Genomic DNA, 16,752 nt, shown 5'->3' on the forward strand with positions numbered 1-16,752 from the left:
TGCAAATCAGTCTGACCCTGTGCCTCATGGGAGCAGTCCAGCCCGAACTGCCAAGCCATGCCTTCTCTGGACCGGAAACAAGCTTCCGAGGACCGGTTTCTGGCATTACAGCCGTCTTCAGCCCGGCTTGCTTGAATCCAGTGCAAAGTGAGCAAGGGACTCACATCTGAGCATACCCTGCCACACTTATGGCGGCCAAAGCGGTACAAAAGGGGGTGGTGATGGATGGAGCATCTGAACCAATCAAACACTCACCCAGTCAAAAGATCTGGGTTTGATCCATCACCGTTCTTTAGCCCACTCTGCCACCCCAGTTCAGACATGGCCATATGCAAATCAGTCTGACCCTGTGCCTCATGGGAACAGTCCAGCCTGAACTGCCAAGCCATGCCTTCCCTGGACCGGAAACAAGCTTCCGAGGACCGGTTCAATATGCTGCTGAAATATCTGCGGTACAAAAGGGGGTGGTGATGGACGGAGCATCTGAACCAATCAAACACTCACACCCAGTCAAAAGATCTGGGTTTGATCCATCAGCGTTCTTTAGCCCACTCTGCCACCCCAGTTCAGACATGGCCATATGCAAATCAGTCTGACCCTGTGCCTCATGGGAACAGTCCAGCCTGAACTGCCAAGCCATGCCTTCCCTGGACCGGAAACAAGCTTCCGAGGACCGGTTTCTGGCATAACAGCCGTCTTCAGCCCGGCTTGCTTGAATCCAGTGGCAAAGTGAGCAAGGGACTCACGTCCGAGCATACCCTGCCGCACTTATGGCGGCCAAAGCGGTACAAAAGGGGGTGGTGATGGACGGAGCATCTGAACCAATCAAACACTCACACCCAGTCAAAAGATCTGGGTTTGATCCATCACCGTTCTTTAGCCCCCTCTGCCACCCCAGTTCAGACATGGCCATATGCAAATCAGTCTGACCCTGTGCCTCATGGGATGTACCGCCACTACAGGAGTTAGAACTATCACCATTATTCAACCTGTCGGATTGAATTTTAACAGCGTCAGAAACAGCGATCCTGCAGAAAGGATTGTCTTATGTCCCAGTAAGGCCGACCGATTTTGTAAAAATGAAGTTGGAACTGTTGGAATTTTGTCGAAAAATTAGTCTGAAGACCTTTTTTGCAGATACACCGGAACAAACTTCGACGGAGGTTACAGGACTCCATAAAAAGTCATCCTTCTGTCCACCTGTTTTTAAGACTCCCAAGGAGGTGATTACGTTTGAAAGAGCAATACTTTCAGGAATAACAGCTCTTGAAAATCGAAAACACTATGTCAATTTTAATATCACCAAAGACGAGAAAGAGGTAATTTTCTCATTAAAAAATGACAAATCATTAGTTATAAAACAGGCGGCTAAAGGAGGGGCGGTAGTACTCTGGGATATTAACAGATACAAAAAGGAAGTCAGACGCCAACTTGACGATCCAAGCTGTTACAAAAAGATCAGTAAAAATCCTACTAAGGAATTGAAAAGAGAACTGTTCAACATTCTCCAGGAGGGACATGACTTAGGGATCCTAGGACCTAAAGAATTTAATTTTCTCCAGAATAAGAACCCAAGGATACCGATGTTTTATGTCCTCCCTAAAATGCATAAGGACCAAATAGACCCTCCGGGCCGCACGATAGTCTCGAGTGTGCGTCTTTGATAGAACCGGTGTCAAAATGCATTGATTTCTTTCTAAAACCGTTCATTGAGGTAATTCCAGCTCATTTAAATGATACGAAAGCTTTCCTTAATCAAATAACATCAGTGCAATTTGATGAGAAAAAACAGTTATTAGTGACGATGGACGTAGTCTCATTATACACACAGATATCCCAGGAACAGGCATTGGAGACCTTAACATTCTTTTTGGAACAAAGGTAACGTCCAACTAAAGTCCCAACGAACTTCATAATCCAATTAGCCAAATTTGCGTTGCAAAGAATTTACTTTCAGTTTGACAGCAAATTTTTCTACCAGACCAAAGGGGTGGCCATGGGCTGCCCCTTTGCACCGGAATTTTCAGTATTATTCATGGGCTTATACGAAAGTAAATTTATTTATAACATTTGCTGCACTTATCACAAAGTATATGAGTTACATCGATGATGTGTTTATGATTTGGTCAGGAACACAAGAAAAACTAAATGAATTTGTGACATGGATCAACCAGAGGATGGAAGACATTAAATTTAGCTTCAATTCTTCCAATAGAAGTATCACCTTCTTAGATGTAAAAGTGTATGCAGTGGAGCGGACTCTAAGTACAACATTGTTCCGTAAACCAACAGACCGAAATAAAGCACTCCATTTTTCAAGTCATCACCCGAGAAGCCTTAAACAAAATCTGCCATTCGGGCAATTCCTTAGAATAAGGAGAAATTGCTCCAACAAAGAGGAATATTTTATCCACGCAAATGGGCTGGTAGAGCGATTGTTGGAAAGAGGATACCCAAAGAAACTGCTAAAGAACTCTTTAAGGAGAGCATGGTGGGTCCCAGGGGAGACACTATTACAAAAGAAATCACGAGCGGAACAAAAGAGAATTGTATGTGTCACAACCTTTGGCCCTAACGCAAATCAGTTACGCAAGATGGTGATGCAGAATTGGCATTTGATTAAGGATCTACACACTGATTTCAAGGAACCACTACTCTTTGCTTTTAAAAAAGAAAAAAGTGTAGCCAACCACATTGTGAGGGCAGCGTTGCCCACCGCTTCTAAACCAACATTAAGAGGCATGATGGGGCTACCTCCAGTGTCGGGGCACCACAAATGTGGTAACTGTTCTTGCTGTGAACAAACAAAGGAAGGAACAGTGTTCTCGTTTAATGGAATTCACTGGAAACATGAAACTTTTACAAACTGCCAGACAAAGAATGTAATTTATGGGATTACATGTCCATGCCCGAAACTATACATAGGAAAGACCACCCAGGAGGCAAGACAGCGGATTACTCAGCACAAGTCAAGAATAAGGAAGGAAACACCTAACGCACCATTGGTACAATATTGGCAGCTAAAGAATCATAAAGAGGAGGACCTTCGATGGACCATCATTTCCAAGATTGACAAAGATCCAAGGGGAAGTGATAAAGAGGGAAAACTCAGTCAACGGGAAGCATTCCTTATAATGAAATACAACACAGCGACCAACGGACTGAATGAGATCTCTGAAAATTTTAAAGGAAATCCGTGAATCAAGGAGAGGTGCGATGAACAAAAGTTATTTCGGACATTGAATGGGAAATATTTGCTCATAACCGATCTACCCATGGCCCAAAAACGGCATCACTAGTATATGCAAAACATAAGAACACAATACATAGATGGCCAGACCGTAAAAGCATTCTTAGGATAGACTGGGACCACAAGGACCAGAATGCATGCCACAGTGAATGTCGGTGTGTGATATCCAGGCGACTGATCTGTGTGATTGTATTCATGGAGATGTGTCAATAAAGCTTTATTCCCTGTAAAGCATCGTATTGGTCTAAACGGACCGCTCAGATTACGTAGCAAGGTCCCCTCGGCTATCCCGATCACGTGATAGTTCACCCATAGGAGTATGGTCAAAAGAGAAGTAGGACCACTCCCATAGGAGATTGCAGGGTTACTGTGGATAGGAAACGTTTGTTTGTAAAGTAGGTAAGCAGGCACCCTCTCCGCCCAGATTTACTCATGCTTTCTGGTGCGGTACAGCTACTAAATATCCCGATTTGTCTACACAGGGATATACTGAAGGCCCTCCCTGGATGAAAAGTCACAAGCCGTGCAGGGGAACGAAGGTAAGCAGATCCCCTCGCTGCCCAGATTCACTGACGTTTTCTGGTGCGGAATAGCTACTGATTATCCCGGTTTGTTCACACAGGGGAACATTGAGAATCCACCCTGGTTGAAAATTTACGAGCCGCGCAAAGTCGTGGAAAGTCCCCAGTTGGGGAACTTTATTTGTAATGACATCAGTTGAGCCATGTAAGTGACACGTGAACTCTCCTTCCTCTTACAGGAGCACATGGCCCCCCAAAAATATTAAATAGGTGAGTCCAGGACAATCTAGCATTACGGTGAACTCTGAAAGATGCTCCACACTACCCTTGTGACATAAGTTTTTGTTATGTCTTCTGTCCAGTGTGTAAATCGTGATCTGTTGTCCACCCAACTCGACTGTTTCATATCAATAAGGTACGATTTTGTCTGCCAGTTGGCGGTGCAAGTCAGAGTTCTTTAAAGCTGTTACAGGAGCTGTTTTTAAATTAGTATGTGTGTTTTTCGATTTTGCTTTGTAGAAATTGTTGGTCCTGAGGAGAACCCCGCATTCGGGGGTTCGAAACGCCTTGACCTGACTGGGCCCACTGGCAATCAAAATAAATAGGATATACTGAGTCTAGTAAATAGGGATTTGTTTCCAATTTATATTCTGTTGGAATAGGATTCTGGATTAAGAAAAACAATCTCATCCATTTGTATAAACAATCAGGAATTGACAAAGGGTCTTTTCGTAATTTGTGGTATATGTGGGGTGTATGAGTGAGGTATGTTTGCATTGGCCAAAGTGTGGGGAGGATGTGTTGTAATTTTGTAAATATTTTGTATAATGTTTAAAAATTCTTGTTATGAATTGTATTGTTTGGTTTCTGTATATACATGCACAAAAAATGTGTGAGATGTCTAAGAAATAAAAAAGTTCCACTAGTGAAATAAATGAATAAATAAACTAGTGACGTAATCAAAAAACGGGCCGGTATGTTTTATTCACAAAGGTCAAAACAGAAAATAGAAAGGAAAGTCCAGTATTGGCAATTGTGTTGTTTTCTTAAACCAAATTAAAAAAGCACAGCTTTTACGCGGGTTCAATAATCCATTGACATTACATGTAATCACTTTTATATGTTGCGAAATTTGATCCATCTTAGAAAGCCTATCTCAACTTTAATTTCTCTCTGCAATTGTAACCCTTCTTTGACCATCACCTCCCACAAAAACCACACTGTACAGAATCTTGCTAGCTTGCGAGCACATCCTGTGTAATTCACTTTTTTCCTGCTCATATTTCCCCCTTGCTTACCCCTTACCTAACCCTCACCTCTTCTCCAACCCCCCATCCCTGGCAGTTGGGGAATAGCCCACCATAACCCCTGCCTCCCCCTGCAGACTAACCCTAAGCTGGGTGCCATGTTATTGCTCCCTGAGTGACCTATCACACCATAAAATCTAATCCTAAGTCTCTATTTTTCCATAGTGATTTTCTGAAGGAGCTGCTGTGCGTCATCAAGATTTGCGAACATATCGAATTTCCCTTGCACCAAGACACGTAGCTGGGCTATGGACGCCTGGGCCCCCTGTGCCTTGAACAGGCAGAGGAGCTTGACAAATTCTTTCCGACGGAGAGCCGCTGCTGCTGACATAGCTGTCAGCTGGGGACTTCACGGGTAGATAAGTGCTTCTTTTGAATAGCTCTAGTCAATATCTGTTCTTTAACCCGAAAGTCTGCGAAGGTAACTAGGATTGTTCGAGGTAGCTTTGAGTTTGGAAATGGCTGGACTAGGGCCCTATGGGCCCTTGTGATGGTAAGATCTCCAGAGAACCCTGTCAGCACATTATCCTTAATAAATTACTCAACCCACTGGAGCATTAATGATCCTTCACAGCCTTCTGGGATCCAACCACCCACAGATTTGAGCGTCAAGACTGGTTTTCCATCTCTTCAGGCTTGCTTTCCAATAGATTTTTTTGTTTTTCATACAAAGTAGCCTGATGTTGAATCGAAGTCATATGGTCCTCGAGGTGAGATATCCTGGATTTTGCTTCTTATAATCTTGCCAGAGAGCTACCGACTGCTTCTTCGATTTTGGACAAGCGAAGGTGTAATGCAGCAATCTCATTTGCTTGTGTGGCTTTCAGCTCACAAATCTCATCCAAAATGAGATTCAGCATGGTTGTCATGTTATATTGGAAGCTGACCCCGGTCTCTGAAAGGTGATTTCCTGCAGGCTCTTCTGAAGCTAGCAGAACCAGGCCTGGCTGTTCTGCTGCTGTGATTGTATCAGCCAGAGAGGCAAGAGACTGACCATCCCTTAGACCCCCCTTCGGTTGTTCCACTTATTTGTTCTCCGTGGGCTCTTGCTCTGTACGGGAAGGTTGCACAGGCAGTAGGGGTATTTTAGATTTCAGGAATAACAGATATTCGTTGATTTTAGTTAGGAGTATGCTGGCGGAGTCCTCCTTTGTGGCCTATTGGTTCAGGCTCATCTCTAAATTTCTTGCAGCCCAGCTATCTTCCTGAGTAGTAAGCTCTTTAGTAATTGAGACAGATTGAGCTGTGACTAGCCCCTCAGCACCCAGTTCCACATTTGGCTTTTGAAGGGAAGGGGTTTTGAGTATATCCAGGGTCTGATCACCTTTTGTACCCTTTCTGAGCTCCAACAGATCATCTTCTAAATTCAGAAGGCTTGATATTGGAGCAAAGTCTTGATAGGACTTCTGCGAGCGTTCAATTCTTGCAATTTCTGAGGCTGTCTTCATCTGGGTCATTTGAGCTTTTGATTTAAGACACACACTTGAATCAACATGGGCAATTATTTTTGTGATCCTTAACTGCTTCCACATCATAACAATAGACCAGAAAACCAAACCTCAGTGTTTATTCCAACCTGTTAGCAGGGGGCACACTATCCTGGAATCAGTGTGCTGAGCTGAGCAGCAGCTGGCAGTGATTACTGCTTCCTACAGTCCCCCAAACAGTTTTATAGCACCCAGGGGGTCTGCACTGGAACAGGCCGGGGGCGGGGGTTCTATGAACATCCCAGCAATGGAAGAGTGACCTCCATAGTACGAAAGACAATGTCTCTGGGTCATTGGGAGTTTATCTGCCAGAATTATCTCCCTCTGTGGGATACGACTTAATTCCTTGCAAAAAGGGCCTGTACTTCCATGCACATGTGCCGATCCACAAGCAGTAATAAAGAGAGTGGAGGGTCTCACTTGTGATCTTGTCAAGTCTGGGCCATCAGGATCCCGCAGCTAGGTCCGGCAGAGCACTTTTGTCAGCAGCTTGTGGAACCCCGGGGCAACGCTGATCCAGCAAAAGTCGGCAAGGCGACACTGATCCTGCTCCCCAAGATATCCACAGCAGCAGTCAAGCCAGACAATTTACGAACTGACACACCCTATTCTTGCCATGATTACTAGTGCCATGATTTTAGCTCATCAATAGTTCCAGGCCTGAGACTCAAAGCGTCAATGTCCCCCTACAAGAGCCACTCTGTGCTGCTTTTTATTTCTTTTTTTCTTCCTTTTCCCTCTTTTCTTTTACTCTTTACTTCCTTCCTTTTTTCTCTCTCGTTTCCCTTTTCTCTTCCTGCTTCTCACCTCTCCCTGGGCATCTGTCCAGCCGGCTCTCGGTACTCATGGCATCTCCATCAGCTCAGCAGGACAGCCCCGCCTTCCGCAGTCAAACAGTTGCCTCCTGATCGCAGCTCCAATCTAGCTAACCGGGAGGTCAGCACACGTGGCAAATAGGAGCAAGTTGCGGCTGCAGTCAAACAGTTGCCTCCCGCACGCAGCTCCAAACTAGCCAGAGGCGGTCAACACACGTTGGAAAACCTTCCTCGGCAATCCACGCCTGGTTCCAACAGTGAGCTTCAATATGCTTCACGAGAGCTCTGAAGCTTCCATATTGTGAGTCTGCAGGCTCCATAGCAAGAGGGAGGGGCAATGATCACCTGTGGCTACGAATAGTCGGGATTCGCCGCAGCCATCCCAATGCCTGTTTAGCTTTGTTGGATTTTTCCTGAGCCTCCCCGCTCCCACAGTCAATGGACTTTCTTTTCCCTATATCTGAAGCTGGGTGCAAATTTACAGATGGCTTTTTTGAACATGAGGTCACTACGGTCACTCTCAGCCACGCTACAGGCTCAGCAGTAGCTTTTTCACCCCCCACCCATTAGCAGAGAGCACCAGCCCTTGAAGTGGCAGCCGACGTATAGTGAACTAGTAATTTTAAAAATACAAAGAAATGTCGTCAGGTGGACAGTGGGACATCTCAGAGACTCTCATTCGGCAATGGATTACCATGTGGCACAGAGCAAGAAAAATATAAGTAAAACATCCCAGTCACTGGGTGTGGGAGAGTACTTGCAACAACTCACAGTTACTTGGGGTGGCGTCAGACAGACCTGGAGCTCTCAGTGTTCAAAAACCAAGGGCGTTGGCCCTGCCCTACCTCTTCCTGTCGATGACGGGCAAGGATTGGCCCGCCCTTGGCCCAGGCTTCACCTGGGTGCGGCACTCGCGTGTCCCATGCAACGGGGCTTGGGTCATTAATTTAGGCGCTCCTGCACCGGAAAGAACGTTGCTGCCCCATCTCTTCTGAAGGCAGTTAAAAAGAAGTAGTCTATCAATAGAGTGGAAGGTCACAGAGTCCCACGCAGTGTGGCTCGGGCTGTTAATTTAAGCGCTCGTACTGCCAGAAAGATTGTTGCGGCCCCCACTCTTCTGAAGCCAGGCTGTTCGGGAGATGTAGTCTCCCCACAGAGTGGATGTGCAACTCTCAGTCAGAGGCTCAGGTGGGCTGTGGGGGCAGCTTATGAGGATAGTGTGGTGCTGGTGCCTGGGTTGGTTCAGGGGAGATCATCTCGGGGTGTGACTGATTTCTGGGTTTGTTTTCAGGGGGCATCTATGTCGGAAATCTGCAAGGCATCTACTTGGAGAACTCTAAACACCTTTATGTCCCATTATCGTTTGGTGGTGTGTGGGACTGGGTTTGCTGGCTTTGGAGATGGTGTGTTGCATTCTGTACAGATGTAATGGCTTTCTGCTTTTGTGTTAATAAATTCTGTTTGCCGCTCCATGGGGAAGCCGAATCGTGCTTTGGTATCTGCTCATGCGTTAATGACTGTGACGGGGAGATTTGGCAAGGAGGTAATGACCAGTTACTTACCGGTAATATTCATTACTCTGAGTTGTAGACCTCCCATCACAGTCTGGGTTCCCATCCCTCCCTCCCTGTTCGGCTTCTAGTGCTTGGTGGTACAGGATGCGCTGCAGTGTGTCAGGGGTTATGAGCCACAGGATGTGAGAGTGGCCTGGAGGGTAGGGATGGGGCAAAGGGAGTTTTGCTTGGAATTTCTGTGGGGAGGAGCTATTGCTCCTGCGTTAATTACTGTGACAGGGAGGTCTACGACTCGGAGTAATGACTATTACTGGTAAGTAACCGGTCATTGCCACATAATGGTTATCCTGCCTGTTCATGTTATAAAAACTTTGAATCCTTTGAGACTGCCAAAAGTAGGTGGGAAAGTGTTTTCATGTGTACACTTAGACTGCATCTGATCAAAAGGAGCTACAAGAGGAGGAGATTGCAAGTCTTGAGTACCCAAGGCTGTATGCATCTTGCACATTGTGAACATTGACTTTGTTTACTGGACATTTATTCAATTTCCCATGATGTCATTAGGCAATGAGGAGTGTAGAGGACGTTTCTATTTGCAAACCACTCTTCAGATTTTTGAAAACCTCTTTTACATTGCAGGAGCTCTGCTGAGTAGCAGCACCTGTGATCGTTGAGAAATAACATCTCTTATCAAAAAGTCTACTGAAACTAGAAAACTAAAGTGAATTATGCCATGATACAATTAAGTAAAATATTTTGTAGTCTCTATGTATGTGTGTGTGTATGCATTTGAGTGTTTGTGTGTGTGCATATTTATGTGTGTGAGTGCGTGTGGGCGTGTGGGTGTCTGTGTGTGTGTCTGTGTGTGCAAGCATGGGCCTGGTTCACTTAGGTACGGCTTTATATAGGACTAACAATTCAATACTGCAACTAGATGGTGTCATCTAACTCAAAGTTCAAAAGTTTATTTATTTATGTTTTGGCTCTCATAGAGGGCCACATAAAAGATAAAAGAAAACACATACAACATATTCAACAGTAACTACAAATTCAAACAAAATATTCCACAAACATATGTTATAAAAGTCCATGATTCATCCATTAGCAAGAGTACCATCAAAAGGCCGACAAGATTTTTATAGCATATTAATAAATATCTAAAAATCCTTTAAAAAATTTAAAAATGTGGAAGCAGAACATTTCATTTATAGGTGAGTACAAAAATTGTAGGAAAATATTTACATTGGAAATACCCAAGCGAATGCAAATTGGCTTTAGCCATTTAAGGCGCAAAGTACGAAGTGCCGGGCAAATTAGTAGAACATGCATACGATCCTGTACACTTAGGTTACAAAAATTACACATTTTCGATGTTCCATACCATTTGGCTAAGAGGATATTCAAAGGCAATAGGTCATGACGAATAAGGAACCACAACCTTCTAATGCCATGAGGTATATTCCATAATACGTAGGCTTGGGCTTTCTTGGCAACATATGAGTTAATAAGGAGATCACAACCACCTTTTCTTTGTATCTCGTTCTTGTCTAGTTGAAAGCCTAGTTCCCAAGAAGCATGTTTTAGCAACATTTTTAGTTGTGCTCGAGAGTGGAGGAACAGAGTACTTTCATCTAGTTTCAAGAGCGTCACCGCTTTTCTGAAGTTCTTTATAAGTTGTGAAAACTCCTTAAAGTTGCCTAATAATTCGCTTTTAAGTAGAGCTCTCATCGTCCCCGGTTCTGCTCTGGCAAGCGAGGCCACCCAACGTACCAGGGCACATAATCCCTGCACCCAACTGCTCCTTAGGCCGAACTCAAGTCTGCACGCTGCCAAAGAGCAGTTGGTATTTAGTGAAGTCAAGGATCTTAGTAGTTTCCCTTCAGTTTTATGGCAGAAATCCCAGAGTTTTAACTCAACGAGTTCAATACCATAAATAAGGGTAGCGGGGATTTTAGCTCTGTAAACCTCAAGCATACAAGAGAAATGTCTTTTCCCAGTCGCTACGTATAATGATTTTATGCCTTTACCATGCGCAAGGGCTTTTCGAGAACAGTGATCAATATGAGGCCTCTCGCTCAGGTTGGCAGCAATAATCTTTCCCAAAAAGGTATACGTTTTAACTACCTCCAACTTCTGACCACCAATCGACCACCCAAAGTTTTCGGAGCGGCACAATTTTTTCCCCCTTATGCACATGATTTTGCTTTTAGATATATTAATCCTCATAAAGTGGACAACTGCAAAGGCGTGAAGTGCTTGCAACCTATTTGCTAAACCTTTGGGTGTTAGATCCAAAACGAGAATATCGTCAGCATACATCAAGCAGGAGATGGGGGCCCCCCCTAACACTGGAGCAATGCCCTCACAAACAGATACGGCTGCAGGTAGATCCTGGGTATATAGAGAAAATAACAGAGGCGCCAAAAGGCATCCCTGTTTCAGGCCGTTTAGAGAGGGTATACGATCAGAGAGACCCCTTTCACCCCCCTGCAACACCCTACACCAAGTTTCCGTATGTAATGTACGAACAAGTTCTAGCAAGTATGGGGGTACTCCAATAGTTGCTAATTTTCTCCACAGCGTTCTACGATCCACTCTATCGAACGCCGTGGAGAAATCGATGAAAGCTGCATACACAACTCCCCCTCTCACCTGCGTATACTTGTCCGATATCACATGAAGGGCGGTCAGATTGTCTAGAGTGCCGTGCTCCCTACGAAATCCTGTTTGTTCGCGTGGTAAAATATTGTTCGCATCGACCCAGTCCGAAAGTAAATTTAAAAGACACTTTGCAAAGATCTTACCGACTGCGTCGAGGAGAGCAATTAAGCGATAATTGCTGGGCGTATCCCTCGAGCCCTTCTTAAAGATGGGGACCAGGATACTACCCCTCCAAGATGCTGGAACCTTCTTTGAATCAAAACAGGATTTAAATAAGGGATAGAGTATTTTACTCCAGAGGGAGGGTTCCTGCTTCAGGACCGTCATAGGGAGTTCGTCCGGCCCCATTGCACCGGACGAGCGCATGTTCTTTATGGCCGCAGCTATTATTTCCTCTGATGGATACATGATTTCTCCATCAGTAAGTACATCGGGGGGGCTAGTATCTGCTAAGGTACCATACCCCCCGTAAAGCTCCCTGATATAAGCAGACCAAACCTCTTCGGTAATAGGGATTGGGCAGGGGGCTAATCTATTGCCGCATCCCATCCCGATTATGGACCAAAATTTGCGGATCTTACCATGCGCTACTGCTTCCCTTAGATTTATCCAAACCAGATCTTCCTTTTCCTTTTGTAATTTCACTTTTAGTCTAACTCTCTTTCTTTTTAACCTCGAAAGTTCTTTTCCCCGTTCCCCAGATCTACTTACAAATTGGGCACGGACTAATTTATTTATTTCTTTATTCAGTATGTACAGGGCATTGGGCACATATGCCCGCTTCGGGGGCCGTCTAGCCTTTTTCACGTCAGAAGTGATGTTCAACATAAGGTTCTCAAAACTAGCAATTTCCAAGCCATACCAAGCATTCAGATCTGCTATGGTTTTACATAAAATAACATGCACCCCGGAAATTAAAGATGGATTCCAAAAACATCTACCGGAAGATGCATGAAAGGCTGTGTCTTTGCTATTAATCGCCCATGAAGCCGTACTAGGAGGTTTTAAGGAGATAGTCAAGAGTATTACATTATGGTCACTCAATATCGTGGGGACTATCATCAGATCCAAGATACAAGGAAATATATTAAAGTCCGAGATCGCATAATCAATTATAGAAGATTTACTGTGCGATTTATGCGTAAATTTTGCAGGTACGTCCGAGGGGAATCTTCCATTTAGGATAAGACCATCGACTGCCGAAAGTTCCTCCAACAGTATCTTCCCTTTTTTATTGGTAGTTATTTTATCGGGAAAAAGGGATTGGGGAATAAAATGCGCCTCTTCTTTGGCTTTATTTCTAAAGAGGTTCATACTGGAGTTAGATATTTTACAATTTAAATCACCCACCAGAACCACTTCTGAAAGGGGTGATATTTTTTTCACCTTGTCGATATATTGAAAGATCTGCTTCAACACAGCGTTAAAACCCTCTTCCGGAGGGATATAAGCGTTAATAATTATAAAAGACGCCATCTTAGAGGGAGTGGGGAGATTGGCTAAAGTTATGGCTTGGAAGAGGTTACTTGGGTCAATATACTGAGAGAATTTCCAATTCCATTCATTTGATAACAAGCACGCGATACCCCCCTTAGCATGCCCTTTCCTAGAAGCAACCGCCGGGACCTCCAACACAAAATAATCCTTTATGACATCCATTCTATTAATACACCATGTTTCTTGAATGCAGATCACATTTGCACCCAAAGAGAATAGAAACTCAAATTTCTCTGGACTACTGTGTATCCCGGCAGCGTTCCATGAAATAATTTTCAATTGATTGTTAAAGGTGCTGAAACAATTTAGGGTTGTCTGTGGATTTAGAAGATAAAGCGTTATGCAACCAATTCCACTGATTAGAGTCCTCTAATTGCGAGGGCTTTTGAATCAGTGGTGGAGGTTTCACCTGGGAAACCACACGTTTTCCTTTTGCAACCCAGATCTTTATATCTTTAAGTGATAAGGTAGCCCCACTTTGTCTATCATCCTTTTGGGACAACCCATGGGAAACGTCTTTATAATCAAAATTCACAATAGGTAAAACATCAATGCCTGTACGTTGGAAACTCTCTGCTTGTTGCAAAACCAAATTTACAATTATTTTAGAGTAGAATTTGACCCTTATACTAGTAACATTATTTCCCCCTAGCAAAGAAACTAACTCAATATCGCTTGTTTGAATACGATGTAGCTTATCCATTTCACTAAAGCGTTTGAGTAGCCATGATCTATTTAATAGTAAGTCAACCTCAAATAGTGGAAGAAAGTCCAACACATGAGTGTCCACATAGGGTATAACCTCTTTTTGTTCCAAAGTGGGACGAAGCGGTTCCCCTGTCCCACCTGTGAAAGGGAAAGGAGCAGCCAAAGGATTAAGTAACTCAGAAATAGCTGGATTGGGACTCTTTAAGTTTGATTCAAAGGAAGAGTTTGAGCCCAAGCCATCCTTTTGTATTAAAACCTCCCTGATCATAAGTGGGGAATTTCCAAAGGTCTCTGGAACACAATAAGAAGGATTGGCTTCCGGAGTCACCGTAACGGTGGATCGATTAACTTCAGTGGCTTTATCTTCCTGATCAGTTAAAATTATAGAGTCAAGAAACCTTATCCGCCTCTGTCTTTTCTTCTTATGTTTACGCACCAGTTTCCTTTTGTTGCCTTTATGTTTTATACATTTTCCATTTTTTCCCCCTCCTTCTAGATTAACCTCGGAAATAACTTTTTTATTTTCCGAACAGAAGATCGGAAAAAGTTCTTGTGGTACTTGACAGTCAGGGCTAGGCATGATTTCTTCCGTTATCCCCAAATCCGCCTTCATGATACAGTTCGGTACAGCAGATACAGATGAACCTTTAACAATGCTGCAGTAAGGTTCTGCTGGCACTGGTTCGGGAACCTTTATCTTGGAATTTTCTATATGCTGCTCAGCTTCCCCCTTATTTAATTTCGTACCCTGTGAAAAAAGGGGGGTAGTCCTCATTGCCGGTGCTTTTTGCAGTAAATTTTCCAAGATTTGAGTAACCGAGTCCAAAATACAGTCCGAGCTGCCTACAAATTTTCCCAGTAGGAACAGAATAGAGGCTAACAGATGTTCCAGTGCAATCAAGGATTCTGATAAAGGCTTATCTCCAGTCCCGACTGTAGGACAATTGCCGGATAGATTGAAAAATGGATTCCTGGAATCATTTAATGCATCAGACAAACATTGACTATTCACAGACGGGGTACTACTATAGAGTAGCAGCCCGGACGGAGTCGCCCCTCCTAAAAGATTGTCAGTTTCTGGAGCAGCCGGACTGATCGGCTTCACATACCGGCCACAAAGTTCCAGATCAATAGAGAGAGGTGGTGAGGCTTGAGCCTCCAAGCTGTTCAAGGAAGACTCCAGAGGTGGCATGGAATTATTCACTAGCGAATCATTCAGTGAGAGGGCAGCAAGAATATTAACCTTGCCCTCCTCCGAATGCACAATGCAGGAGGTGTCCATACATGACACCTTTGGTGTCTCAAGAGGCACAGAAGAGGCATTAGTATCTGCAATGTGAATATCATTCGCTTGAATGTCAGAAACAGTATTATCTTTTAAAGCGACCATTGGGGAGTTTTCCACCGGTTTTTCCCACAGTTCAAAGAGCTGACACTGGCCTTTTAACAGCTGTTGATTCACGACCTTATTTCTCAAGGGATTTGATTTTGTTTTGGCACAGGTTCTTCCACCTACCATTCTCCCCGAGCGAAGTTTTTTTGTCATCTTTTACTATAAACTTCGCACACTCCGGCTTTGCGAGATGGTGGTATTAAAAAACAATAATACGTAAAAGTGAGTAATCACAATTTGAAATAATAAATTAAGTCAGTGCGGTCAGCGTTCAGGTACTCTGGATAATGGAATAGTACAGTCCCTCTCAACTCGAGACCTTACATCATCCGGACCAAACAACATAAGAATAGAACAACGAGAGGAAAATAACGGGGCCCAGCCCGGCCTACCTCGGCCACTGAGGGCCACAGAGGGCCCGCCCTTTGCCCGGGCTTCGCTCCGGGCGTCCCGCTCGCGTCCCGCGAGACGGGGGTGTCGCCGTATTTCTGCGCCTCCTGGCGCGAAAGTGACGCGGCAAATGCTGCTAGGGCCGCTGGGATTTGAAGTTCTTTGCCCCTGCTCCGCTCTCAGCACTCCGCTCGGTCTTACACACAGGACAGGTCAGGAGAGCAGGAGGCGGGCGGGCAGGCAAATGCGCTGGTTCTATATCCCCTGCAGCAGCGTTCTGGAGCAAAGGCGACTCTGCAAATGTTTTTCCTCAAGTGGCACCCCCTCGACCGGGGTGTCGCCGTATTTCTGCGCCTCCTGGCGCGAAAGTGACGCGGCAAATGCTGCTAGGGCCGCTGGGATTTGAAGTTCTTTGCCCCTGCTCCGCTCTCAGCACTCCGCTCGGTCTTACACACAGGACAGGTCAGGAGAGCAGGAGGCGGGCGGGCAGGCAAATGCGCTGGTTCTATATCCCCTGCAGCAGCGTTCTGGAGCAAAGGCGACTCTGCAAATGTTTTTCCTCAAGTGGCACCCCCTCGACCGGGGTGTCGCCGTATTTCTGCGCCTCCTGGCGCGAAAGTGACGCGGCAAATGCTGCTAGGGCCGCTGGGATTTGAAGTTCTTTGCCCCTGCTCCGCTCTCAGCACTCCGCTCGGTCTTACACACAGGACAGGTCAGGAGAGCAGGAGGCGGGCGGGCAGGCAAATGCGCTGGTTCTATATCCCCTGCAGCAGCGTTCTGGAGCAAAGGCGACTCTGCAGATGTTTTTCCTCAAGTGGCACCCCCTCGACCGGGGTGTCGCCGTATTTCTGCGCCTCCTGGCGCGAAAGTGACGCGGCAAATGCTGCTAGGGCCGCTGGGATTTGAAGTTCTTTGCCCCTGCTCCGCTCTCAGCACTCCGCTCGGTCTTACACACAGGACAGGTCAGGAGAGCAGGAGGCGGGCGGGCAGGCAAATGCGCTGGTTCTATATCCCCTGCAGCAGCGTTCTGGAGCAAAGGCGACTCTGCAAATGTTTTTCCTCAAGATGGTGTCATCTAGTCTGGGCATTAACTGATTGCAAAGGCCAGAAGTTTTTAAATGTATCGGAAGCAGTCATCGAGAGCTGACAATGCTTACACCATTCTTGACTACATACCAGGATACTGCTTTAAACAAAGGTGGTTACTAT

This window comes from Lissotriton helveticus, chromosome 2_1, assembly GCF_964261635.1.
Source record: "Lissotriton helveticus chromosome 2_1, aLisHel1.1, whole genome shotgun sequence".
Lineage (NCBI taxonomy): Eukaryota > Metazoa > Chordata > Amphibia > Caudata > Salamandridae > Lissotriton > Lissotriton helveticus.